The 17,541-nt window shown below is 25.1% G+C and overlaps 1 long non-coding RNA gene across 5 annotated transcripts in view; it reads right to left on the bottom strand.

Moving 5' to 3' along the window:
- Window positions 1-17,541, bottom strand: part of LOC129969767 (uncharacterized) — a 63,666-nt gene that overhangs the window by 31,294 nt on the left and 14,831 nt on the right. For 4 of the 5 annotated variants that reach the window (XR_008784612.1, XR_008784618.1, XR_008784630.1 and 1 more), the window contains 2 exons: window positions 14,253-14,392; window positions 13,474-13,578 (listed from right to left, as the gene is read on the bottom strand). This is a non-coding gene — a long non-coding RNA (uncharacterized LOC129969767). Of the gene's footprint in view, window positions 1-13,473; window positions 13,579-14,252; window positions 14,393-15,598; window positions 15,649-17,541 lie in introns of all 5 variants that reach the window. The other variant, XR_008784624.1, reaches the window with a different exon arrangement.

Genomic DNA, 17,541 nt, shown 5'->3' with positions numbered 1-17,541 from the left:
TGTTTTAAATTGATAACTATATATATTAAAGTCTCACATAATCAACAGTTTCATCATCTTTATATATTTATACATATATAAAGCAATTTTCTATGAGAGAACAAGTTTTAAATTTAAAATACCAGTATGCAGCAATACAGAATTCATATGTAAAAAAACAGAACATAAACAGTTTTTTTAAAATTTTATTTTTTAAAATTCTTTAACATCTAGAAGAGGTGTTGATATAACTGACAATAAAATACTAAAAAAATATTTAATTAAAAAAAAATATGATTTCTGTTGTTCCACAGTTATATGATAAATATTCTAAAATATATTAACTACTAGAGTTAAATGTTCTGTGTCTATTTTTAAATAACAAATAAAGATGGCATAGTATTCAGAAGTCTGTAACAGCTGTTTGGATAATTCAAGTTTTAAAGACATTTAAAGTTTTATTAAATATTAAGAGAATTAAAAAAATGCTATTTTGACTGAATGAGCAATTCTTAAAAACGTTGTGTTTTGTTGCATTGCAAAATAATAATAATAACAATTTAAGTATTTCAATAAAAAGTAGCTACAGAAATAATGTAGACATTATGTATATTTTATTGTAATCAGATGTCACTGGCAATAATATTTTTCTGACCAAAGATAAAAATAAAGAAAGATGTCAAAATTTTGAATGATAAAGACTAATTCTAAATTATATTCCTGTGAATTCTTATATATTTATTATTCTGTGAAACTTACTATATTTAAAGCATTTAAAGACTTCTTAATAAAGAGATAAAAATTATGGATGTTATCAACAAAAAATTAGAAGGATAAATTTTACATGCATCACTTTCAGGGGTATTATGAAGATGCAGATAAAATTTGTGAACTTGAAAAGAATCAGTATGCATAAATTGAGTAGCTAGAATTATTGCCTTGATTGAATATTAAAATTTATTTTACTTCAAATTAATATTATCTATACGTTGAAAATGGAAATAAACCAAATGAATTTTAACAGACATGATGAAAGAGATGTTGCAAGATTCAAAAAACATCTGAAGAATTCATCACAAAATTATAATAAAAATTATAACTTTACAATTATTTCATTTTCATGGTATTGCAACAAACTAAATAAAGATGTGATTATTAAAATAAATCACAGATTTGTGATAAGAAAATTTTAATTTGAAATAAAACAATCTCTAATACAATTTTCACTGAAACTTAAATTTAAAAAAAAAAAAAAACACTACCTTCTACAGAAGGAACAGAAGATGTGTAATGCATTTTAAAATGGGCATCATGCCAGATTTGACTTCCATTACAATAATGCTCCCACGTCAGTTGGCGAATTCTTCTACTGAGCATAAGCCCAATGTAAAAAAGTCATTTTAATATATACTCAGGCCTAATAAAAATATTTCATGTTTGGGTTTGGAGATTGATCTAATCAAAATCAGAGTAAAATCTAAAAAAAAAAAAAAAAAAAAAAATAATAAATAAATATTAATTTTTACAATGTTTTAAATTTTTTGAGTACATGGATTGATATAAGTTTAATAAAAATCACATACTTAGAAATGGTGGCAAAAGCAATTATTTTTTGGTTCAAAATTTATGTGTAGGTTAGTTAGAAATCTTTATTTTGTATGTATACCCTTTTTACAAAATTCATATGTTACAGTTTCTTGTAATAGTATGTTCATGTAGCTTTTAGATTAAAAGTACAAAATTTTGCATTCAAAATTAATGTATTTAATACAAAAATCGAAAGAAAATACATGTTTTTGTGTCAGTTATTTCAAGGTTTCAACTAATGATAGCAAAAGAACTCAAACCTATTTTACAGGACAAACAGAGAATGAGTTAATGTCCCAGTTATTCCAATGAAATTTATCATGAATGTGTTGATATTACACACATATTATGTTTAATGACAACATTATTAATCATTTCTGTACGGTATGTTCTAAATTCAACTATTCATATAAAAAGTTTAAAAAGCAAATTTTGCAGAAACAAGGATGAGATTTTCTTTAAAAGCAGTTATTAATTTTGGGCAGAAAAAGAGAAGTAAGAATTGTGACACAATAACATAAGTATTGCAGTACAAATGAATATTTTAAAAATAAAATTTTATATCACTTTTAAATTTAACAATAAATCTAACTTTGTTATCTTCATATTACAGTTGAGAGGTGATAAATACATAAATGTCTTCAGATAGAAGAAAAATGCTAGATATAGATTTAGATAAAAATTTTTAAATTTAAAGAATTGAAAAATTCATAATTAATATCATTGTTTAATATGAGTTAAAATTTTTTCAGCAACTTTTTCTTAATATGTCAGCAACCTTTTCTGAATGATTTTCTTAATATGTGAAATAGGTGCAAAACAGAATAGCATTTCTGGAAATAAAAATTTCTCAGAAGAGGAAAAATATTGAAATATTAAATTTAGGCTAGTAAGTAATCCTAAGTTCCAAATTTATGAATAAAGTATCAAGAAAGAAAATGGAGTCGATTTTGCCATTGCATTCAAGCCTTATTTGCAATATGTTGCTATAGCAACATGCATTTACTTGTAAGAGACATTTAGTTTGAAAAATATTCTTAAGAAGTTTCACAATAATTGTGATACTGCACAGTTCATATACTAAAGAAAAATTTAATTAAAGATTTTGAAGGGCAAATGCATCACATCAATTGTGTCTGAGGAAAAAATTGTTCTCAGTAATTCAGGACCATTTGGAAAAATATTTTTAAAATTTTCATGTATGAATGAAAACGTACAGGTTAGAAATTATAAGAACATCAAAATGCATGCAGTAACTCTTAACATCATCAACAGTTACAGAATTAACATTAGCAATAATTAAGAAATCCATATTATTAATTTAATAGTATAGATTATGTTATCATAATGGCAAATGTAAGGGTAAAGTTATCATCATTATGATATCAGAATGCAATATAAAGTTATATCACAAACATTTAAAAATAACTTGTTATTGGAATATAATTTTTTGTTTGCAAAATATAATAACTTTTAGAAGATAATAAATAAATATAATAAATTTATGAAGGCATAATAAAGTGCTTGTTGCTAAAATTAATCAAAACTTCAGTAGAACTTAAATAATGAAGTTCCCAGAATTCTGAATAAAAAGAAGTATAGGTATTAATGGAGCCAAATATCAGCAAGAATGAAAGCTTACTGGCCTTTGTGGTTAAAAAATAATTTTGGCCAACAAGTAGTAATGATAATATTATAACAACAAATAATAATGGTCAACAAAATAACAACAATATTGAAGCTGAAACATTTAATTTTCAGATTTAATGTGGCGTAGTGGACAAAATGAAATGACATCATTATAAAATAATTGACATGGAAATTTGCAAAAGTTTTCAAAGAGTGCAAAGGCAACAGATAGATAACAGGATTTCAAATGCAAAGGAATAGTACTGAAAATATAAAAAGACACAAAATAAGGGTAGCTGCTGAAGATGCCATGGAAAAAGTTAAAATTATTATTCAAAAATTTGGACAGCTTGTCAATAATCTAATTAGAGAACATTATTGGCTACTAAGTTCATAAAGATGTATGCTTTCACAAAATGTATTAAAACTAAAATTTTGAATGAACGTTTATTTCTAAAGTATCAAATTGTAGAATGCTTTATAACTGACGAATAAGTATGAATGTCACACAAATAAATAAGTAGTATAAATTACTGTTTAAATGAATTAATGACTTAATCAGGGTATAGTAAATCCAGGGTAGATTATTATCTGCTTAACAAGAAAACAAACTAAGAAAAAAATATATTCATTTTGTAGAGCAAGGTACCATTGCAACTTTCAGATTAATATCAAATGTTATATCAATTTCATTTCTATAAACCATGAAAATGCAAAAGACATGCTATCAGTTTCTCAGAGGCAAAACATTTTAAGTAAAATAAAGCAATGGAAAACAAAAAGAGAATATAAAAACATTTGAACTCAAAATAAAGCCAGTTTATAAAAATGCCACAAATAAAAGAGATTTAGCAAGAAATCATTATAGAGAACTATCAAGTTGTTTTATATATATTAGCACAAGACTAGATAGCACAAGACTATATTAGCACAAGACTAGATAAGCATTTTGATGCCAGTCATTTTTGAAGATTTCAAGATAAAAACGAAAGATACTCACTGGTAATATTTAAAACAAGTTTGTTATTTGAAAGAAGTTAGTGACTATAAAAGAGCATTAAAAAATGAACAGCATCACAAAATCTATGCAGGAACTATTATTGGATGTGATGATGATAATTGGATTGATCAAGGGACACATAGGTGATCAAAATTTAACTGTTTCTTTAAATTTATAGTGTTGTATTTTTAATGCAATTTATAATGATTTTCTGAACAGGTTTTAGCCTTTAATTTGTGATATGCATATGATGGGCAAAAAATTCAATTTTTATCCATCACTATGATTTTTTTGTACGAACAATGAGCAGCAAAATGTACAATCCAAAGAGGAAGAAAGAAAAGAGGAAGGAAAAGTGAATGAGAAATATTTTCAACGTATATATAATTAAAATAGGATTTTGCTAAGAAAGAATTTTCGGTTTCAGTAGGTGTTAAGAGTCATCAAGAGAAAATAAAAGCTTCTGCAACTTAGATGTTAAAGATAAAGTGAAGCTTGAGTTCAAATGATTAGAAAATAATTATTTTTAGAATGTGGACAAATTGAAATTATTACATATACACACACATATATATTATTCAGTATTTAAAGTTTGAATACATTTCCGTACAACAGAAGACAATGACTGTTTTTGGATTTTGCTCCACTGCTTTAACGCAAAAACGCAAATTCAGGTTATGGTTTTATTAAAAAAAAAAAAATTGAGTTTCCCCTCCTAAGTATACGAAAAAAAAAAAAAAAAAACTGCCCCGTAAACACTCAAGACAGTTTTATTTTCAGTTAAATGGTGTTCCATAAAAGCCGGTCATCTTCACTGTATTAGATATTAAACCTCCAGCTGCGTTATCACGCGATTTTAGTGAGTTGGCAATCAGTCCATTTTCTATTGCATCTCCTATTTTTCGCAATTTTGCATGTTTATTTTTACGATCACAGATTTTTATTAAATCAATATTATTATCGTATAACATACAGTATCAGTTCACTTTGCTTGAAAAATATATCAACATTTGCAAACATCGCATCTAAATAGTTATTTAAGAAAATGACGCAGTCTGATGATTAATAATTTCTGAAAGAAAATATAAATTTAAAAATGCGTAGATAAAACTATACTTTCATTGTATAAATAAAAACACATTAATTTCAAAACAAAAAATGATAAGCGGACAGACCGATTCGATTTCATATTCCACCAACATCACATTATTGAGTGCGGAAAACAAGAGGATTTCACCCTTCTCCTCATTGAGACAGGAGTGAAAAGATTCAATTCTCTACAAGCAGAATACACTCAGGAGAACAATCAGGGCAGATGCACTGCACCCGCTTCTGCAACCTGAAGAGCCCATATCCAACAAAAAAATGGTAACCTGCGACTTATCTTCTCCTCCCCTCTACTCCTTTTATCATTTTATTTAAAACACAAATGTATAGAACAAGGAATTAACGTCGCTGGAGTGTGCTTTCATTTGACCTGCAATCTGAATTCTACTTCGAAAAAGATAATGCTATTGCGAGAGAATGCGGCAAACACGGAGTCGTAAACCTTGCCATATGGTCAGTAACTATCTAACTGATTCGTTTCGGCGATAACTGAAAACCTTATACGACAATTCACTCAACCATTTCCGAATGATTGTGGTGAATTATTATCCATAGTGAGAAAAGTTTTAAGGACAATATAATACAAAAATAATTTAGAAGCATGCATAAAGGCAGAAAGTGTTAAAAATTTTTATTTTCGAAATTGTAATGCATTGGACCACAAGTACTGCGAAAGTTATACTTCTGCACTATAAAATCATTCATGAATCATTCAAATATCATGAAAGTATCACATCAAAATAGACACATCTTTCAACAAATTTAAATTTTGCAGTTTTGATTAATTTTATTCATAAACAAATATTTTAAAACCCACAAAGAGTTTTTTTTTCATTCACTTCAGCCGCTATGGAAGGAGATGGTTGGTTCTGGTGATAATACTATGAAGCTTTAATCTACATTGTCCTGATAACAATTCAAAATATCAACTAAAAAACATTTCTCTTTTGATTACATCTCTACAGCCATCAACAATTGATAATACGCATGACAGAGCAAAAAATGATCTGATAAAGGAATTATTATATTTTTTATCTTATGGATCAAAATTCTTTATAAAAATTTATTAAATCATTGACAGTAAACAACAATAAAGTTACTGAAAATAAAGGCAAGTTGGTATTTTGGGGTAGATGCAGTAATGAGTCAAGTGATGAGAAATGCCAATTACACAAAATCATCATACTTTTCCTCCCCCCCCCTTGTTGAAAAACAATAATAAAAACAACAGCAAAAAAAAAAAAAAAAGGTCCAATTTTTAACTTTTCAGTAATTAACTCCAAGCACTTTCAAATAATTAACATTAGAAAATTTTTCCTACAGATAAATATCACAAGTAATTTCAAAATTTTTAGCTTTGGAAGGAACATTTAATATTCAAAGAAATGAAATCCACAATGCTTACAGAGTCAGAAAAAAAAAATCCATTATGGACTTCCATCTAAGAAATAGAAAAGGAAGGGGAAAAAAAAAAAGCATGCGTTTAGATATTGCAACTTGATAATGCAGAAAACACATGTAAACTACATTTTAATAAAAAAATGGATATATGTCAATTGACAAACAATGAGGAAAAGTTATAAATAATGTCTGCACAATAAAGTTGCTAAACTATTTGATATAATATTAACTCACTGTTATAAAAAGTGAGTTCATTTATTACTGTCATTTCAAATTAGAATGTTATTTGATTTGCACTTTCATTCGTAATATTTTAAATTAGACTCTCAATTTAAACTCACAATGACTTCAAATTCAATGCAAATTATTGACAAGAAGCACTACATAAAATAATAAATCAGTAGTAAACACAGTATAAATAAAACAAGTTCCCATTCTCAAATGATTTCAACTGTATTTGCATTTTGTAAACAAATTTAAAATGAGGTTTTTTTTGGCATTAAAAAATTTGTAACTAACAATATCTGTTCCATATATTTGATATTTCAATGACATTATCTAAAATTTTTCTTTGTTATTTTCAGTAACTTATACTAAATTAATGTTACATTAAATAACTATGAAATCAATATAAATTACTAATATAGTTACAGATTAACTTTATAAAACAGGGAATTGAGGGAGTTGTGCATTAATAACATCTATCCTTTTCACAAATCCACAATGCCATAAAAAGGTAAAAATTGCCAGTATGAAAACACAAACAGATGGCATATAATTTAAATTACACTTTAAATATTATGTCATTAAAATTAATAATTATATTTCAATACACATGATTTTGGAGCAATTGAAGGTACCATAAACAATGAAAAATATTCACTAAAGTAAAAAGATAAAAGAAAACTATTAATACATGTATAGCTCATTTTAATTTTATATATTCAGTGCAAACAGAAGGTGAAAGTACCTAAATATTTTTAAAATATTAATTAAAAATTTCCAACTTACACTTTTTCACATTCTTAAAACTTGCAGTTAGTTCTGTGATATCAGAAAAGAGTAAGTTAAGGCATTCAACTGCTTTATATTGAAATACTATATATGTATTTTAACAAAAGTTATGACTGAAGAAATAACTTCAGTCCCAGTCATCATGCCACAAACTTCAGTTAAAAATGAAAACCAATGGGTAAGGATTTATTGTTCAAATACCAAAAGATAAACAATATAAAATTTTTATAATAAAAAGGATATAAATAAAGGAAAGGATATAAATAAAGGAAAGGATATAAAAGGAATAAAAAGGATATAAAAAGGAAATAATAAAAGAACTAATTTGGCATAATGTATACAATAAATAAAAAATGTAGAAACATTTTTAAATTTTTAAAATATATACCCACATTAAAGACAGTAATCTCACAAACAACCATCAACAAAACATTAGTAAAAAATATAATGAAAAAGGAGAAAGAAATTAAGTAGAAGGAAGATGGAGGTAACTAATTTGGGAGAACTTTAGATAAATTCAGAAAGAGAAGGCAATTCAAAGCCCTTCCTACCTAAAATTAAATAAACTATCTAACATTAGTTAAAATACTGTAAACTAAATAAGATGAACAAAACTTGTTAAAGGTAAGGCTATATGAATTGCAAAGATGTATGACTATCCAAATTACAATTTCTGATTGCTCAGTCTCATAAGATGAATATGGGAGATAAGAGGAAGACAAATTTAAAAGTGCTAAATTTTTATAAGAGATTCCAATGAAAATGTATAAAAAATACAAGAAAACATAAAATAAGGAATACAAACTGATATAATCATTGGAATATGAATTAGAAAAGAGTGAAAGGAAATTGCCTTCTAAAGGTTCCAAAATGACATTTTAAGTGTTGTAAATAAAATTCAAAAAATTAGAGGGAAAAAAAAAGGGTTATCCAAGAAGCTCTGCTGAATATAAATGAATCAATTATTAAAGCATATTTTCAGCCAACCAATGACGATTAGATGAAAGTCACAAAACAGGGTTTACAAAACAATATGTTTAAAAAAAATTGTAAATGACTATTCAGAAGTTTACATACTAAGTAATAAGTGCATAGGGAGAACTAGAAGTTGTTGGATTACATATCCGATAAAATGAACCTAAAAAAAAGGAGAGGGAATTTTCCAAATAATAAATTTGATTTGGAAAGCTATATACACAAATTTAAAGAATTTTCAAGAAATGATGTGGGAAGATGAGGAATCATTAACATCTGGTGATTCATAATGATAGATGGATTTGAACTAAGTCAATACATTCACTACGCACCGAACCAACATCAATTGTTAAATGAAGTTGTGAATCAGTTCATATAAGCATAATATAAATGTTCATAATTATTTTCATTTCGGTAATAGATATGAAACAAATTAGCTGCTAGAGAATTCTAGTGTAGAATAAATATATAAACAGTATGCTTAAAAAAAATCTTCACTGAACAGGAGAAATGTTAATTTAATTGGCAGTTATGCATATAAAAAATTTAAATCATTTTATCGAAAAAAAAATGCCACCATTACTTTTTTTTACCATATATAACTGATGATATAATGATGCAGTTTGATTAAGTCATTTTTAAAGAAATTTAGTTTTATTAAATATTAGAAGAGTTAAACAAATTTTATTTGAAGTGAAACAATGTTTTTTTAAAAACATTTTGTGCCATATTATACAGTACTGAGCAAATTAATTGGGACAAACAGATTTTTTTAGAAAATTGTTCCTTTCTCGGGGATTTTCAGCATCAAACCATTTTCAACTGCATTTTCTTAGAACATGTGACTACCCTTAACTAGTCTAAATCGGTTTGACCACGTGATCATGACATGTTGAAAATTTCCCCCTTCATTTGCTGTAAAAAGTCGTCGCTTGTGTGAATTGTCTCCTTCTGATATGTATTTTAAAAAAAATGAATATAACTCCCAAGAAAAGGACTAGAATTGTTACCCTTAGTCAGCATACTTCTATGGCTGTGAGGGATGTTGCTGCAGTAATTGGAATTGGAATATCAAGCGTTTCTAGGATTATTAATCAGCAAAAGACTGCATTTCTACATGCTCAGTTCTAAATTTAGCTATTCATATTGAAAATTTCTAAAATAAAATATGCAAAGACAAGGAGGAAAGAAAAGAAGCAGTTATTGATTAAGACAAGAAAAAAATTAATAAAAATTATAGTATAAATGAATTCTTCTAAAATTAAATCCTATTTTGCTTTTAGATTTACTATAAATTTTAAATTTTTCTTTGATTATAATCATTTACTTATGAAATGCATCATTATAACTGAGAGGTGATAGAAACCGATTTTCAGATAAAAAGAAAGGAAAAAAAAAAAAAAAAAAACTATATTCATTAATTTTTTTTATTTCCTTCCAGCATCAGATTTATCTAAAACTTTAAAATACAAATAGTTATTTAGGCAAAACATTAATTCTAAAATTTAGGAATTCACAAATAAAGAAGGACACGATTTTGCTTTACATTCAGATCTTAATGCTACTAAAGTAATATTACATTTACTTGTACTAGATATCAAGAGCTAATTGTATTGACTAATTAACTGTAGCTTTTGAAGGCATCAATACGCAACTGGATCTTAGGAAAAAATTGTTAATTGTTGAGAATCATTCATTTCGAAGAATACATTTCAAATTAAATGAAAACATGCATAAATTAAAATAAACAAGTACTAAATTTAAAGGTATAAATATATCTCACACTTATTCTTCATATTACCAGAAATGATTTTTTTTAAATATTAACATTGGGATTTAAAACAGAAAGATCTTGTGATGGAAGAAAAAGTGATTTACAAGAGAAAAAAATAAATCTAATTGCTTACATAAGTACAAAAATAAGAATTAACACCAAAGCCTAAATGTTTGTTTAAAAATTACAAAGAATGTATTTAAATGCTAAGATATTAAAAGTATTTAATTGTAATGATTATATTATCACAATGAAAAGTAAAATAAGTTAAATTTCATAACAAACACAAAACTAATTAGTTACAAACCACATGGATACTATTTGAAGAATAAAATTTTTTCCTTTGCAAAAAACAATATTTTTATCATTACCAATATGGCATTTGTTGTTAAAATAAACTAATAATTTCAGTTAATTTCAGAACACATAATGAAGTTCTCAGAATTCTGAATAAAAATAAGTAACAGCATAAATGGAACCAAATAAAAGCAAGAATGAAAGCATAAGTATTCTTTGAAATTTAATAACTATTAAATTACCTGTTTAACTTTGAATGTGGAGCTGCAGACATAATGAAATTGTATCATTACAGAATAGCTAAACTTGGAGATTTCCAAAAGTTTTCAATGAATGCAAATGCAAGAGATTGACAGTTAGATTTCCACTCAAAAAGAAAAGTACCAAAAATACAGATAGACATAGAATAAAGGAAAGTTGCTAAAGGCTTTACAACTTATGCATTTGCCAATAATCTACACTGGAGTTCCCAAAGGTGTATGTTTTGACAAAATAAGTATGAAACTTGCACTTTTGAATGGCAAATGATTCTAAATTTATAAAGATCAACTTATAGAGTTTTCTACAACAGATAAATGAGCATGGAGGTCTCACAAATAAATAGACAGATTAAATTACTTTTTCAGTAAATTAATAACTTAATTAGGATATGAAAAAGCAAGGACAAATTATTGTTTGAATAGCAAGACAACAAAGAATGCCAAAATATTTATTTTGCACAACAAAATATCACAACTTTTACAATAATACCAGATGCAAGAAAGGTAATTACCTAAAATATTATAATGTAAAAGACATGCATTCAGTTTCTCAAAGACAAAATATTTTAAATAACATAAATCATTTAAATATAGCTGAAGCCATTTCAAATCAAATAATAAAAATCATAACAATGAAATAAAAAAGCTTACAAAAATACAAAATTAAAAGAGACTTGGTAAATAATCCTTATAGAGAACTACATAATTGTTCCATATGCATATTATTAACTAAAGATAAGATAAATGATAAGTATCAATCATTTCTGAAAATTTCAACTAGTTCAGATCAATGGTAACATTCAAAACATGTTGGCCATTTGAAAGAAACTACTGACTATCAAATAGTATTAAAGAAAAAGATCAGCATTACTATATCCATGAAGGAATTGCTCCTGGATATGATGATGATGATTGGAGCAGACTGCAATTTATGAAGGATAGTGACATTTACCTTAATAATTCATTTTTATGTAATAATTTATTTTTATGTAATAATTCATTTTTATATATCGGTTTTTATAAAATTGTAGGTTTTGAAATATTTCCATACAGCTGAAGACAGGCATTATTTTTGGAATTTGTTCATCAACTTAAAAATTTTTTTTTATTTACTATATAAATTAGTATGCTTTGTTGTCAAATCAAGAAAATATATAGTTTGATCTTTCTGAGGCACCAAACATAAACCACCAGAAGTAATTCAAATATTTAAGCTATGAAAACATAGATAATAAATATATCCTATTCCAGGGAAGGACAAAACAATTCTGAAATTTAATATAAACCTTATTCACAATGAATGCTAATTTTTTATCAATATGCATTAGTATCTCATATAAATTATATTTCATTTTCAGCACCATCCATTTTTGAATTTAAAAAAAACGAAATAATTACATAATATAATAAGATAAAGAAATTTCAGAATAACACACATAGTTACTATTTCACGAAATTTGAATCCTTAACTCCCCACACAACCATGAAACAAATACATCTTTAATATATTAATCTATGGTATAGTTTTAAATCAGAATTTGAATGTAATACTATAGTGAATGTAATATATAGTCTTAAATCAGTAATTGAATGTAATTTTAGGAAATAATGAATTTTAATAATTTTTAACTCATTACAAATAACATAAGAATCAACAGTTTAGCTAAGCCATTTAATAAATTATATTTAATTTGAAGTCATTAATAAGTAGAATATTACTTTGCAGCCTTTTTTTAATTAAAAGAATATGTATGCAAATACAATAATACTTTTAGGCACCATAAATAAATAAAATTGTCAGTTATTATAATCTATAATCTTGTGATCTTAAGATTATTTTTATTGCCTTTCATGCTCAATACATTTATTGCACATTTATAAGACTGCTTTATTATTCTTATGTCTTTAACAATACCTGAATGCCTGATTTTCAATATGAAATTTAGGTGTTATTAATTAGTAATACTAGATAGTATTGCATAAAGTAATTGCAAAAAGAAATAGTATTGAACATTTTTAAAGTAAACAAAAAAATTCGCAAATTGAATATTATCAATGGAGATGGTAATAGCTATATTCTCTTTCAAAAGTAACATAACAAGAAAAATTACTATTTTCTGAATAATTAAATCACTATAACCTATGGATAATACCGACATACACACACTCAAAGAAAACAGATTAACCCATGAATAGCATTTAAGAACTTTCTATAGCTTAAAACAATTATATAATGTTTTTATTTTGTAAATACTAAAGATAAATAAAAAAATTTCAGCTGCCTGAGACTGGTCACAAAGGGAAATCAGAATTATCATAGTTAAAATAGCAATTTCTTTCATATACAGAAGACAAAAAAAAAAAAAAAAAACCCCAATTATATAAATAAAGATAACATAAGTTCAAATTACAAACAATTAATATTTTCCATTTTAAATAAAATAAATTACCTTTGAGAGAAATTTGACTTTCTGCAGAAAATCCATGCAAAATAAAAGAAAGGGAAACAAAATTTAGATTTCAACACAGTAGTTATCCTCATTGTAAAAGCAAACCTATTAGGAAGGAACAAGATATAAATAAAAGAAATAAGAAGAGATAAAAATCTAGAAATATACATATTACATAAATACAACTGAAAGTGACTTTTTGGAAATTCTAATAAATTTAAATTAAAGCAAGATTCTAATTTCGTTCTTAAATTAGTTTCCTTAGAAAACCAGCATAGCATGAAATTCAAATTTACAAATACTTTAAATAAGATTATTATTTCTTAGACATATTTTTTAAGATACTTTTCTATAAATTTTATTCCATGCCACACTTAGGCTTTGAAAAAAAAAAGTGATTTTATAGTTAATAGATGTAAGTTTTTTCAATGTTCAATGTCATTTCCAGTAAAAGATGATTCTTACTTTTTGGATTCAATTCTAATTAAATGTACCATGCAACATTTGTTTATATGAATTATTTGACAAATTCTATAAATTCTAAAATGCATATCAATTTAATTCTGCATTTTATAACAACAGCTCATTTTCATTGCTTTAAAAGAAAAACCGTTTATAATTATTAAATTCTCCTTTTCATTAATTTGTTCATTTAGATTAAATACTTTCTATCGAATTAGAAAATAATGTAATTACTGTAAAACGTGTCAGATTTAATTCTTAAAAAAACCATTATAATGCTTCAAATATTTTTTAAACAAAGAAGTGGATGTACTCACCAGCTGTAATTTCAGTCCAGAACACATTTATGCACAGGTCCTCCCTACTGAGTAGTCAGTTTAGGGTAGAAGACATGAACTCAAGAGGAAAGAAAAGTAATGGGAACACATGCATCTTGCTCAATGTGTATTCAAAACAGCTATTGACAATGAAAATAAATAAATAAAATCAACAAATACAAAAACAGCTATAAGTTGTTAAAGAAATATAAGATTGAAGTAGATTAACTTTTTCCTTTTTTTTAGGAATGTAAAATTAGTCATAAAACAGATGATCATTAACATCCCAATAAGTTGTTCTTACATGATTTGATAATTTTACCCTAAAAATCATAACCACATTAATTAATTATTAACATATTATATTATATATATAAGTTAAGTTAAAATGCAAATTTATTGAGAACATTAAAAAAAAATTAAAAATTGAAATTATGATCATGTAACATATAACTGCAATTTATACTTAATTCAAAAATTTATAATTTCATATAACTAAATTGAGACAATTAATACCAAGTAAACTTTCATCTTCATCAATTAGTAATTTTATATATGTTGTGCTTTTGATACTACTTTATATTCTTAAAAATAACAAAAATTAATTTTATTGTCACTACTAAAAATATTATTACATGCTAAAAATCAAATATAAGGTTATCAAAATTTGAATATTAGAAAGCAACTGCAACTTTTATTAATTCTGAATGCATAATTAACATAAAATCACATAAGCTACTGTTATATGTATAAAGATTTTCATAATCAGAAGTAATGTTGAGATATAAATAATAATAAAAACATATACGTAATAAACATTTATATTTCAACAGTTCATTAAAATTAAATTTATCATAGACAAACATCTACAGAATAAATTTAAGAAATGAATGAGCACTCTTAAATATTCATCTACAAAATATTTCAATGCTCAATTTTAAAAATTGCAAATATAGAATCTTTATTTATAGGGGAAGTGCAAATGATATTTCAATATTTTCTAAATAGAATGATACAAGTAAAATGATCTTTTAAATATTAAACGGTTACAAATACAATGGAAAGATAATTAAGTGATTCAGTCAGAAATAGGTGGATAATTTTATAAAAAATTTAACTAATTAACATTAATAATCTGAATACAAATACAACTCTGAAATAATATTATTACTTTAAATAAAAATACATTCTTATCATGATGGAATAAAAATAAAATTTTAAAAACACAATAGTTTGATAAACAACACACTAGATAAAAATACTTTTCAGGTCAAAAATGCATAGTGGAAGCCCCCAAATAATTTGGGGTTTTCTTAAATCAAGAAATAAAAATTGGAAACCGCTACCTAAATTCATTGTCTGACATTCTTTGATAAACTTCTGAAAATCCAGCTTTCTATAAATATGAAATAAAAAAAAATACAATTAAAAATTTTTGAGTTTCAGCACTTAAGATATTCATTTCTACAAGATAATCAAAACTCAATGAATTCTACATGGCTATATTTTACTTTTAATTAATTGGTGGCAGTAAGAAAAAAGTGGATAGTTACAGTAAAATTGAGAAGACAAATTGTTAAACCATGCATTTTTGATTCAGATACAGAAATGAAAAATCTGTTTCAGATTTTATTAAAAAAATATGAAATGTTTTGATTTTATTTAGATTTATAAGTACTTAAATTCATATTTCTAAACACAAAAAAGACAGAGAATCTTTCTCAAATTTCATTTATTGCAAGTAAATGAATGCCTACTAATGTTTAAATGAAACATTTTTATCCTTCATGAATACCAATCAGATAATATTAAAAGTATGAGTTTTCAAAGTAACTAAATATAGATGGAATATTTGGATAAAGGATTAATCTTAAAAAAAGAAGGAAAAAAATCTATATAAATTGTATAAACCTATGTAAAATAATATCCCTATTCCAAATTTTAAATTTGAATAGGGAAATGAGGGGAACTATTAGCACCAAACTATGCATAAAATATTTTATTGGAATTTTTCTCAGTTAATAAGCTAATAGTTACAGAACTTGGCTACTAAGAAATTAGCTACTGAGGAAAAAAATTTTGAAAAAAAAATAAAAAATATTATGATTGCATGGAAGGTTAAACTTATGTGATAGCCATGTTGATGTATCTGATAATTGGTACTATTTATCGCGTATACATGGATATAATTATGTGACTGAAAATGTTAATAAATAAATAAAAAAGTTGGGCTTTTAATCTTGATTATACAAATTAAATATTGAGTAAAAAAAAAACAATCATCAGTCTGTCATGTTTATATCATAGATTAACTTTAATATACGTTTCTTGAAATTCAAATTTGTATATCTTGCAATTCCTTAAATCATCATTAAAATATATTGGTTCTTTTGTGAGTAACATTATCATCACATATAATGAATTAAAGCATATCCATTAAAAATATTGACCTGAACAAAACAACTAATCCAGTTAAAAAATCTTTTTAACTAATTTCTTTGTAATTTGAAATCAAATCATAATTAGCAAGATAAAATAAATAAATCATATGTACTTCACGGTTAATTTCTAAATATATATTTGAATGTTAATACAATAATAAAATTAAAAATTTTTTTTTCAGAGTATGTTAGATTATTATTTTTCAACAAATTATTTTTTCATTCACTTGTTTATAAATTTATCATTAGATATGCAAGTAAGTACATTTAAAATGCATATTAAAAAACAATTTACCTAAAAGAAAACTATGCTGTAATTAAACAAGAAAAACAACTATTCTATAATTTCATGTTATGATAAATATTGATGTGCACTTATGAATGATATAAGAATAATATAAATGACAACAGAACAAAGAATTGTAAATAAGATTTAACAATTTTAAAATTTTTAGCCAAATCCAATTTCAACCTTTGTTTCTTGTTTATTGTAATAACATCAGTTGCACAATATCAGCCAAACATTTCTACAATATTGCACACATACGCAAATGCATTCATACTTTCATAATTCTATCTAAAAAAAATCTATAGTAAAAAAATTCAAGATTAAGACATTTAATGCAGTATAAATAAACATAAAACCAAGCAACTAAGCCTGTTTGTTCTTAGCTGTGTTTTCAAACAGTTCCTTTTATTATTATAATCTAACAAAATGACTAACTAACGGATACTAAAAATTAGATCAGCTAAGAGCTGATAGACTTGCATATGCATCACTGTGATCACAGACACTGGAAAATATTAATAAAATAAATAATTAATAACTAGCATTAATAATTCATAAA

The sequence above is a fragment of the Argiope bruennichi genome, chromosome 1, assembly GCF_947563725.1.
Source record: "Argiope bruennichi chromosome 1, qqArgBrue1.1, whole genome shotgun sequence".
NCBI lineage: Eukaryota > Metazoa > Arthropoda > Arachnida > Araneae > Araneidae > Argiope > Argiope bruennichi.
The sequence above is the reverse complement of the archived record's forward strand: the minus strand, read 5'-3'. Positions and strand labels throughout refer to the sequence as shown.